Below are 10,332 nucleotides of genomic sequence, written 5' to 3'. Positions count from 1 at the left end.
TGGCTAATCTCGAGAAATAAGAACTAGTTGGGGCCAAACTTGAACCATTGTCTTTTTTAAAGCCCATTCAGGGATGTGAGTCCCAGAGAGCCATAGAGAGTGGGAGCAACTTGCCCAAAGTCCCACAGATCAATAGGCAGCAATGGAAGCAGGAGTGACACTCCCTCTCAAAGGCAGGGGGACCAGACATTAGGGCCTGGTTGCAATTGCCAGCTGTGGGAGGGAGTGTGCGGCCGTGGTTAGTGAAGGGGTCCATCCATGGCTCTGACACTCAGTGTGACCCTGAGCTGGTAGCTGAGGCCTGTTTGCCATCAGTAGGGTTGGGGTCCCATGGCTACAGTCCAGTGGGTTTGGGAGGCTCCAGGAAGGTGTGTAAAGTGCTGGGATGTCAGGATCACCTCTGCCCTAGGGCCGTGTTCTGCAGCCCCCTGCTGCTGGCTGAGTTGCTCCGTCCCTTCGCAATCAGACAGACTCTTGTTTTCACAGCCAGTCGATCGCCCTCGTGTCATCACCCTGCCTGCTGGCTGGGCAGGGTAACTCCTGAGGTCACCATCCTCTCCAGCCTGCCTTGGGCTTGGAGAGTGAGGAGGAGGGTGAGGGACGTCTGCTGACCCTGAACATCCGCCATCCATTATCCCATCACTGAGAGCAAGTGAGTGGCATTCGGGTTCCTCAGTGGCTTCCCCTGTCTGTGTGGGGAGAGGCAGAAAAGGGGGGAGAGACTATCTCCAAAGGGGGATTTCCTTTGCAAACAGCCCCCAAGAGCCCCTCACTCTTAGGCCAGGCAGGGGCTTCTCCAGAGCCGTCTCCAGTGTGTTTGGAAAGGTTCCAGCAAGGGGGCTCCTAGTCCTTCCCTTGTGGGACACTGTTCCCCAGGCTGAGAGTCTCGGAGCTGGGCCAGACCCTGTGAGCTGCTGAGCCTGGAAATCAATGGGGAACGAGGAGGGCCCTGGTCATGGCTCTGCTCTGAACCCTCCTGCTTCTCAGCGTCCTCTGGAACTGGTCGCTCGCTCAGCACCGGTCAGAGATGGCCGGTGTCACTGACCCCACCCCACCCTATGGACACGTTTCCCAGATCTCAGTGCCCGGTCTGAGCTCTCTCCCTCCCCCACCTCCAGGGTTTCACACCGAGCAGGTTCCCGTGGGCTGCGCTCTGAGCGGCCAGGCCCTCGTGGACCCCCGAGGTTCCAGTATACCTACGATGGGAGGGACTTCATCAGCTTTGACGACCAGACGGGGACGTGGGTCGCGGCCGAGCAGCCGGCCTTCCCTCAGAAGCAGAGCTGGGAGACGGGCAAGACGTGGACTCAGTACGTCCGGTTGTACCTGAAACGAGTGTCTGGACACCCTGCAGAGCCCGGTGCAGCAGGGGAGTGGGGTCCTGCGGCAGCAGGGTGAGTGAGCCTGCAAGGAGCTAACATGGGGTGTGGGAGGGGCACAGTCACACCAATGGGACTTAGGTACAGAGGTGCCGACTTTCCAATGCTCCAGGGGATGCTCGACCCCCACTCTGCCCCAGGCCCTCCCCCCACTCCACCGCTTCCTGCCCCACCTCTTCCCACACCTGCTCCGCCCCCCACTCCAACCCCTCTGCTTCTCCCCACCCTGTTCCGCCCCCTTCCCCCTCGTGCGCCGCCCCCTCGCTCCTCCCCCTCCCCCGTGAGCCTCCTGCATGACACAGAACAGCTGACTGTGGCGGGCAGACAGCGTTGCGGGGGAGGGGGAGGCGCTGATCGGGAGGGCTGCTGGTGGGTGCTGAGCACCCGCCATGTTTTTTCCTGTCGGTGCTCCAGCCCCGGAGCACCCACGGAGCCGACGCCTATGCTTGGGTATCTCCGGAAAGGGTGGTGTGGCTGGGCAGATGGACTGTGATGAAGCGCTCCTGTGTTCTATTCCAGCTCTGTCCCTGGCCTGCTGGGTCACCCTGGGCCAGTCACAACCCATCTCTGTGCCTCAGTTTCCTCATCTGTACAATGGGGATAATGAAGCTGACCTTTTTTTGTAAAGTACATGGAGATGGAGCAATGACGAGCTTGTCGAGAACTGTGGGTTGTTCTCAATTGTTACCAGTGCAGACAGTTTATTAGCTGGTGCTAGCAGTTCTGGCTGCCTGGACGCCTCCATTCTGCAAGCCCTTTCCTGTTGGCTTCCAGCTCCCTCCAACATCTCCTTTTTGGGCTGAACCGTTTCAGCCCTGGGTTGTGAGTTGATTAATTTTGGCAAGTTTGAGCCGGAAAAGGCCCAGCCGTCTGTGCGTGTGAAGGCAGCAGACTGGGAATGGGGCGGGGGATGCATTTTGTCATTTGACAAAGAAAAAACACTTGCCTTGAGCTTCTTTTGCCCAGTGCTAGCACCTCCTCAGTCGAGGGCAGAGGCGGGGAAAGGGCCAGGGACTCGGGGCAGTGTGGCAGCGGGATTGAAGTGCCCGAGGATGCAGAGAGGGACCTGCTGGGATTTCCAAAGGGAGGCGCCTGACTCCCTGTGAAATCACCGGGGTTAGGCACCGAGGGGGGTTGGAAATCCAACTGGCTCTTAGCCCCCTAAATCGCACATGCATGTTTGGAGGGTCCAGTGAAAACCTGCCTGGATGTAGCTGGGTTACAGTGCAGGAGCGTGCGCAGTGAAGGAGACCTGGGCCCAGGCTTCTGCTGGTAACTATCCAGTTCAGCTACACCAATATAAGAAAGGATTAGAACAGAGGGGATTGACACCAGATTAACTAACTCTATTTACGAATCAATGTAAATGGGTGCAGACCAGGTCTCTCTCACATGTGAGTATTCCTCAAATTCAAACTGGAACAGGTGCAGAGAAGGGCTACTAGGATGATCTGAGGAATGGAGAGCCTACCTTATGAGAGGAGACTCAAAGAGGTTGGCTTGTTGAGCCTAATCAAGGAGCGTATGATGGGTCCACCTACAGTGGTGTGTGGCCCATTGGCGACTGTCAGTAGCAAAAATCCCCAATGGCCAGAGACAGGACATTAGATGGGGAGGGCTATGAGTTGCTACAGAGAATTCTTTCCCAGATATCTGGCTGGTGGGTCTCACCCACATACTCAGGGTCTAATTGATCACCAGATTTGGGGTCAGGAAGGAATTTTCCGCCAGGAGAGACTGGCAGAGACCTTGGGGGGTGGGGTTGTTGCCTTCCTCTGCAGCATGGGGCACGAGTCACTGCTGCTTTAAACTAGTGTCAGTGGTGAATTCTCTGTAACTTGAAATCTTTAAATCATGATTTGAGGACTCCAGTCGCTCAGGCAGAGGTTAGGGGTCGGTTCCAGGAGCAGGTGGGTGAGGTTCTGTGGCCTGCAATGTGCAGGAGGTCAGACTAGATGACCACAATGGTCTCTTCTAACCTTAAAGTCTATCAGACACTCTGCAGGGCCTTTACCTGTTCTATTACATGGTCCCAGCCCCCGGCGTCTGGCTAACGCCCCGTGTCTCCTCCCAGTGCACCCCAAGGTCTCAGTTTCCCGCAGAGATGCCCCCGATGGCTCCATCACCCTCTCCTGCCACACCAGGGGTTCTTACCCACATCCCATCCACATCTCCTGGATGCAGGATGGAAAAGACATCCTGGTGGAGAAAGAGTCCAGCGGGATCCTGCCCAACGCTGACGGCACCTACTACATGCAGTCGTCTCTTGAGATCTCCCTGCAGGAGGAGGACAGGCACCGCTATGCCTGCCGGGTAGAGCACAGCAGCCTGGCAGAGCCTGCGCTTGTCTGGAGTAAGGGTGGGGCGAATGGCGGGGGGTGGGGGCACAGCCCTCTTGGAGTTTCAGAGATGGGGTGAGCCCCTGTAGCAGAAGGGTCAATATCCCTGCCCATCATCAGTGTGAACTCTTCTAGTCTGGGGATTTGTGTGATCCACAGAAATGGCCGATCCCTCAGAGAATCTGATTTTCTGGCCATGGTGGCATCCAGTGACGGTGAGTTCCACAGGCTGATGTTATTACAAGTGAAAGGCCCAGCAACTGTGTGGCGTGTATGGCTGGCAGTGCCTGGCAGAGTGCCCGGTCTTGTGCCCCATCCCTGTCCGCCTCCTGCCTCAGACTTTCCTCTCCTCTGGAGGCCAGGTCTCTGTATAGGCCCTTGGGGAGAGGTTCAAGGCAAAGGCCTGTGGCTGACCCAGGAGGATGGTCCAGTGGGTACTCCCCTCGCTGACCTGAGTCCTTCTCCGTCCCACAGCCCCTGGGAAGAAGGACTCCCTGCCCCTCTGGGTCCTGGCCTCCATTGCCCTGGCTGCGCTGATTCTGGCTGGAGCTGTAGGAGCAAGTGTTACCCTGTGGAGGGGAAAATCAGCAGGTAACAGTTGGTCCCTGTGGAGCTGAGATGTATGCGAGGGCGGCTCGGGAATGGGGCAGCCCAGCCAGCCACGGGTGAATGGGTCCTCCCACCCCCAAGGAGAGGTGGGGCAGCGTTGATCACAGTAGCCTGGTCCTGCTGGGGGCAGAGTGGGCTCTGTGGTTGACTGGGCATCTTATTGTGCGGGGGGTCACTGGGGTAGGGCTGGCCTCAGCGTGGTGCAATCGGGGTCACGGAGAGCCTTGTTTCTGGGGAAGGGGGAGTCGGGGTCACCATGGGGGAGGGGTTACCCTGCTCCCCTGCACTGATCCTCATTCTCTGCTTGTGTTTCAGGCCCATGGAGACCCAGCTACGCTCTGGCAGCCAGTGAGTAAATCTGGGGTACAGGGCCCAGATGCCCCAGTGCATCATAGTGGGAGGGGAGTAGTGACTGAAGATGAGTGCCGATTGCTGTTTACTCTAGGCCTGACAATTCCTGGGCCTGTGGAAATCTGCGGGGCCGCCCCAGCCATCATCCTTCCCCGGCTCCCCGGCAATCTCTGACACACGCGCTGCCTTCGCTCAAAACCCAGGGAACCCCAAAGAGCGGAAACAGCATCCAAAGGTCACCCCCCAGGGCAAAGCTCGGCCAGCGTCCCAGCATGCACTGTGTGCCCCTTAGCATGACTCTGGGGACAGGAGTGCAGGCCTGTACCCGGAGCACCGGGAGATGGTGCGTAGGGTTGTTATGCTCTCTCCTGGAGGCCTGCCCATTGTCAGGACTGGGGGTTTCTGTACAGAGCTTAGTTTGGGGTCCATGAGGGGGCATGGCGGGGGGAAACCCACAGCTGAATTCCCATCCGCCTTCCCTAGCTGGGGTTCCCAACAGGTAAAGCCACCTCTAAATAATTGTCTTCTCTCTCTGTACCGCAGCAAAAATCGGAGAAGTTTCTGCTTCCAGCTCTTCATCGGGAACAGACACCCAGAGCATGGGAGCCCGGAGCTAGGTTCAGAGTGGCCCTGGCGATCCAGTGAGGAATTATGGGATGCCACCTCCATCTGTGAGGCAAATGGACCCGCTTGAAAAAACTGAATGCAGAAATTGTGGTTTGTAGGAAGAAGACTCTTTGCTCTCATCGAGGTCCAGTCTGAGATGCCACCAGCTTTTCTGACACACAAAAATCTGCTCCACACTGAGCCACTGAGTCTCCAGATATCAGACGGTGGTTGGCTAGCGTCTCTGTGTGGAGCAGGACTTGCGGAAAGATGAGGATCTATCCCTCTCTGGCTGTGGCTGAGGGGATGTGGAACGGGTTTTTCCCTATTTCTTCTCCAGTTCCACCTTTTTGCTGGCTTTTCATTTTTAAGAAATGATTTCTGGGGGCTGACACACGACCGCCAATGTCTCAGATACCTACAGACCTGCGGACTGTGTGGATTTTTGGGTAACAAAGTGTGATGATATGGGTTCCCCTATCACAGTAGTGCTACCTCTCCCTTTCCTCATGCTCTGGTCCAGGGGCAGCACATTATGACAGACGGGGGCATTCCTGTTACCATTTGCTATGAGTGTGACATTTCTAATTTAAATTTGGACACAAATAAAGTACCTTTGTGATTGGGAAATGTGTTCTACAGCATTAAACCTTGGAGCGAGTGTAGTAACTCCTCTCTTAACGTTGTAGTTATGTTCCTGAAAAATGCGACTGTAAGCAAAATGATGTTAAGCGAATCCAGTTTCCCCATAAGAATGAATGTAAATGGGGAGGGGGGGGGAGGTGAGGTTCCAGGGAAATTATTTTCACCAGACAAAGGACTGTACACACACACACACACACACACACACTAAGTTTTAAACAAACAATTTAATGCTGTTCACAGCTATGATGGTTGTGAAGCTTGGTTGAGGTGGTGAAGTTAGAGGGTGGACGAGGAAGGGATATTTCCCAGGGAATGCCTTACTGCTAAATGATGAACTAACACTCGGCTGAGCCCTCAAGGGTTAACACATTGCTGTTAATGTAGCCTCACACGCTACAAGGCAGCACCAATGGAGGGAAGGGAGACAGCATGGCAGACAGAGACACACGCCGTGTGTGTGAGAGAGAGATGCACTTTGCCCCTTTAAGTACTCTGACCCCACTCTAAGTACATTGCCTTTTTAAGAAGATCGGCAGGTTGAGATGGGAGCTGCATCCAGGAAGCTCCCTCCATCCTGAGCCCTGTCGTGTCTCCCCCACCACCACACACACATTCTATGGAGATGGGGTAAGTGGGGTGCAGGGGGACACCCTGACATTAGTTCCCCTCCCCTCCCTCAGCACAGCAAGCAGGAGGCTCTGGGGAGCAGCTCCAAGGCAGAGGGCAGGAGCAGCATATGGCAGTGGGAGGAGGGACAGCTGAACTGCTAGCAATTGATAGCCTGCTGGGCGGCTGCCACACTAGGAACTTAGGGGAACAGGGAGCTGATAGGGGGGCTGCCAGTCCACCCTGGTTCCAAGCCCCCACCAGCTAGCTGCAACGGGCTGCTCTTCCTGCAAGCAGTGGACAAAGCAGGCAGCTGCCAAAGGACGTTATAAGGGAGCATTGCACAACTTTAAATGAGCATGTTCTCTAATTGATCAGCAAGGTAACAACATAACATTAACAATCTGCTTTACAAGGCTGCTTGCTGGGTCTGGCAGGAAATGAAACTTACCCTGTTACACTGTCTGCAAAGAGCCATGGCTGCAGCCGTGAATCCTTTGAAGAGCCTCCGAGATGAAGCTACTTGCTCCATCTGTCTGAGCCCTGGTCTACACTAGGAGTTTAGGTCAAATTTAGCTGCGTTATATCGATATAAACCTGCACCCGTCCACACGATGAAGCCCTTTTTTTCTACTTAAAGGGCTCTTAAAATCAATTTCCTTACTCCACCCCCAACACGGGGATTAGCGCTTAAATCGGCCTTGCCGGGTCGAATTTGGGGTACTGTGGACGCAATTAGACAGTATTGGCGTCCGGGAGCTATCCCAGAGTGCTCTATTGTGACCGCTCTGGACAGCGCTCTCAACTCATATGCACTGGCCAGGTAGACAGGAAAAGGCCTGCGAACTTTTGAATCTCATTTCCTGTTTGCATGGTCACCTGCAGCTTGCCACGCTGGCCAGAGCTCATCAGCAGAGGGAATTAAAATCAACAAAGGGGGTGGCTTTGCGAGAAACTGAATGGCCCCCTCAAGGATAGAACTCAAAACCTCAAAGATAGAACTCAAAACTGGGTTTGGCAGGCCATTGATTTCACGGAGGGAAGGAGGGAGGGAGGAGAAAATGAATACAAAACAAATCTGGTCTATTTCTTGTTTTGAGCCACTTCATCTATCTTTATACATCTTGCTGGCAGCAGACTGTGCAGTACGACCACTAGCCATCGTCATCTCCTGGGTGCTCGGCAGAAGATGCTGCAGTATGACTACTGGCCATCATCTTCTGTTGGCTGGAGGTTAAAAGACAGTGCACTGCCTGTAGGACTGAATCGCCACGAGATGAAACTTAGAAGGGAAATGACCTGGCTGAGTCACTCCCATGTTTGCTCAGGCTCCCGATTAAAAGAGCACCCAGGACTATGTCGACGACGGCTACCAGTCATACTGCACTGTCTGCTGCCAAAAGGCAATAATCTGCTGCTGTGTAGCAATGCCGTACCGCGTCTGCCAGCACGCAGGAGACATACAGTGACGGTTTGCTGAGCGGGCTCCATGCTTGCTGTGGTATGGCATCTGCACAGGTAACTCAGGAAAAAAGGCGCGAAACGATTGTCTGCCCTTGCTTTCACGGAGGGAGGGAGGGAAGATATGTACCGAGAACCACCTGCGACAATGTTTTGGCCCCATCAGGTGCTGGGATTTCTACCCAGAATTGAGATGGGCGGCGGAGACTGCGGGAACGGCGGGACAGCCCCCCACGGTGCAACGCTCCGGAAGTCGACGGTGCCTCGGTGCTGTGGACACACTCCGCCGACTACAGGCACTTAGAGCACTTGCCTGGGGACACACACAATCAACCGTATAAAACCGCTTTCTACAAAACCAACTTCTACAAATTCGACCTAATTTCGTAGTGTAGACATACCTTGAGGTTTTTTTAAGGATCCAGTGTCTTTAGATTGTGGGCACAATTTCTGCCAAGCCTGCATCACCGAGTTCTGGGAGGGACCAAATGCAGACATCTCCTGCCCTCAGTGCAGAGAGACCTTTCCCTAGAGGACCCTAAGGCCGGACAGACAACTGGGGAACTTTGTAGAAATAGCCAAGCAGCTGAATGTCCCAGCAGCAGCACGAGGAGGAGATTTGTGCAATGTGCACCAGGAGCCTTTCAAACTCTTCTGTAACCAGGACCAAACGCTCATCTGTGTGATCTGCAGGGAGTCCCAGGCTCACCGCGCTCACAGGGTGGTCCCTATAGAGGAGGCTGCCCAGGAGCATAAGGTAGGCCACAGCTGGGCACGACTTTAAGTGAGGAGTTAGTGTGTATGTAAACCCCAGAATGAAGGCGGTGTTATTTCTTTATTAGTCTCATTCCAGTATAGATTAGAACTCAGAGTTTAATCTGATCAGGGCTTAAATTCTTATAGAGTATTTCCCAGAGCCCCCCATGCCCTCCTCCAATATGCTATAAAAACTCCAGGGGGGGTTGAAGATATTTACCAGAGCTCTTCTCCAGACAGCTCCAGCTGCATTTAAGCCTGAATCTGAAAATCGACCCCCTGCTCGCCTGTCTCCCATTCTCATCCTCAGGGTTGGCTGCGGTGGCCCATGACTCCAACTCCTCCGGTACCCATGGGGCTCAGGGGTGGCACGGCATCACCGCAGAGGATAGCGTGCAGCTCCTTGTCAAAGCGGCATGTCTGTGGAGTTCCTGTTCCCCCAAAATATCCCCCCAAGCCTTACACCCCCTTTTCTGGGGAGGCTTGAGAATAAACAAGATGAGCACAGACCAGCCTTGGGTTTTTAGGACCCTAAAAACCCCAATCAGATTTTTTTAAAAACAACAGAACTTTATTAGAAGAACAAAACAAAACAAAGAACTAGCCTTGTAAGATTAGGATGGAAGATAATCTCACAGGCAATTAGCTTCAACACATAAAGAATCCCCCTCTAGGCAAAACCTTAAAGTTACCAAAAAAAAAAACCCAAAACAGAAATGCACATTCCCTCCAGCACAGAGAATTTCACAAGCCAAAAAGAAAAGAAAATCGAACGCATCTTCTAGCTAAATTACTTACTAACTCTATAGGAGTTGGATTGCTTGCTTCCTTGATCTGTCTCCAGCAGAGGCATCACACAGACAAAAAAGCCTTCTCTCCCCTCAGATTTGAAAGTATCTTCTCCCCTTATTGTTTTTTCTTGGTCAGGTGCTAGCCAGGTTACTTAAGCTTTTTAACCCCTTACAGGTAAGGAGGAATTCTAGGCTACCCTTAGCTGTATGGTTATGACAGTCCTTCTCCTCATCTCCATGGCAGGGAGATCCCGGCTGGGAGGGGAAGGGAGAGGGGGGAACTTTAGCCAGGCAGAGGAAGCAGCTGGACAAGTTTCTCTCTCTCCCTTCCCCCACCTGTGGCCCATCAGCTCAGCAGCCAGGGCTGCAGCAGGGAGGAGGGGCTGATCGGGGCTTCTGCTCCTTTGTCTGTGGTTTGCTTAGGCCAGGCAGAGCCAGAGGGTCACTGACTAGCTGATGCTCCGCTGCTGCTGGATCCTTACCCGAGTGATGGGCAGCTGGGTCCTTGGGAGCCAAATGCCCCTGATGTGTGTGGGAATGAGGAAATGGAGGCGTCTCTGATGTCCACTGTGGACATTCATTTGGAACATTTTCCACACTGAGAACATCTCAGAGGTTACTTCCCTGTGCAGATTTGCAGATGCCTGATGCTCCGGGAGCAGCACGCTGAACTTGATCAATTAGGACAAACTGCAAAGCATGGGGCAGACAATCCCCCAAACTGGTGGATATTCCAATACTTAGATTCACCAAACCAGCAACAAAACACCTTCTATGCCTATCTTACTG

The 10,332-nt window shown here is 53.9% G+C and overlaps 1 pseudogene; it reads left to right on the top strand.

The window, feature by feature from the left end:
• Positions 1 to 1,027: 1,027 nt before the first annotated feature.
• On the top strand, positions 1,028 to 5,295 carry LOC144276245 (class I histocompatibility antigen, F10 alpha chain-like; annotated as a pseudogene).
• The last annotated feature ends 5,037 nt before the right edge of the window (positions 5,296 to 10,332 follow it).

The sequence above is a fragment of the Eretmochelys imbricata genome, chromosome 16 (assembly GCF_965152235.1).
Source record: "Eretmochelys imbricata isolate rEreImb1 chromosome 16, rEreImb1.hap1, whole genome shotgun sequence".
NCBI classification, from domain to species: domain Eukaryota; kingdom Metazoa; phylum Chordata; order Testudines; family Cheloniidae; genus Eretmochelys; species Eretmochelys imbricata.
This window is presented reverse-complemented; position numbering and strand designations above follow the sequence as displayed.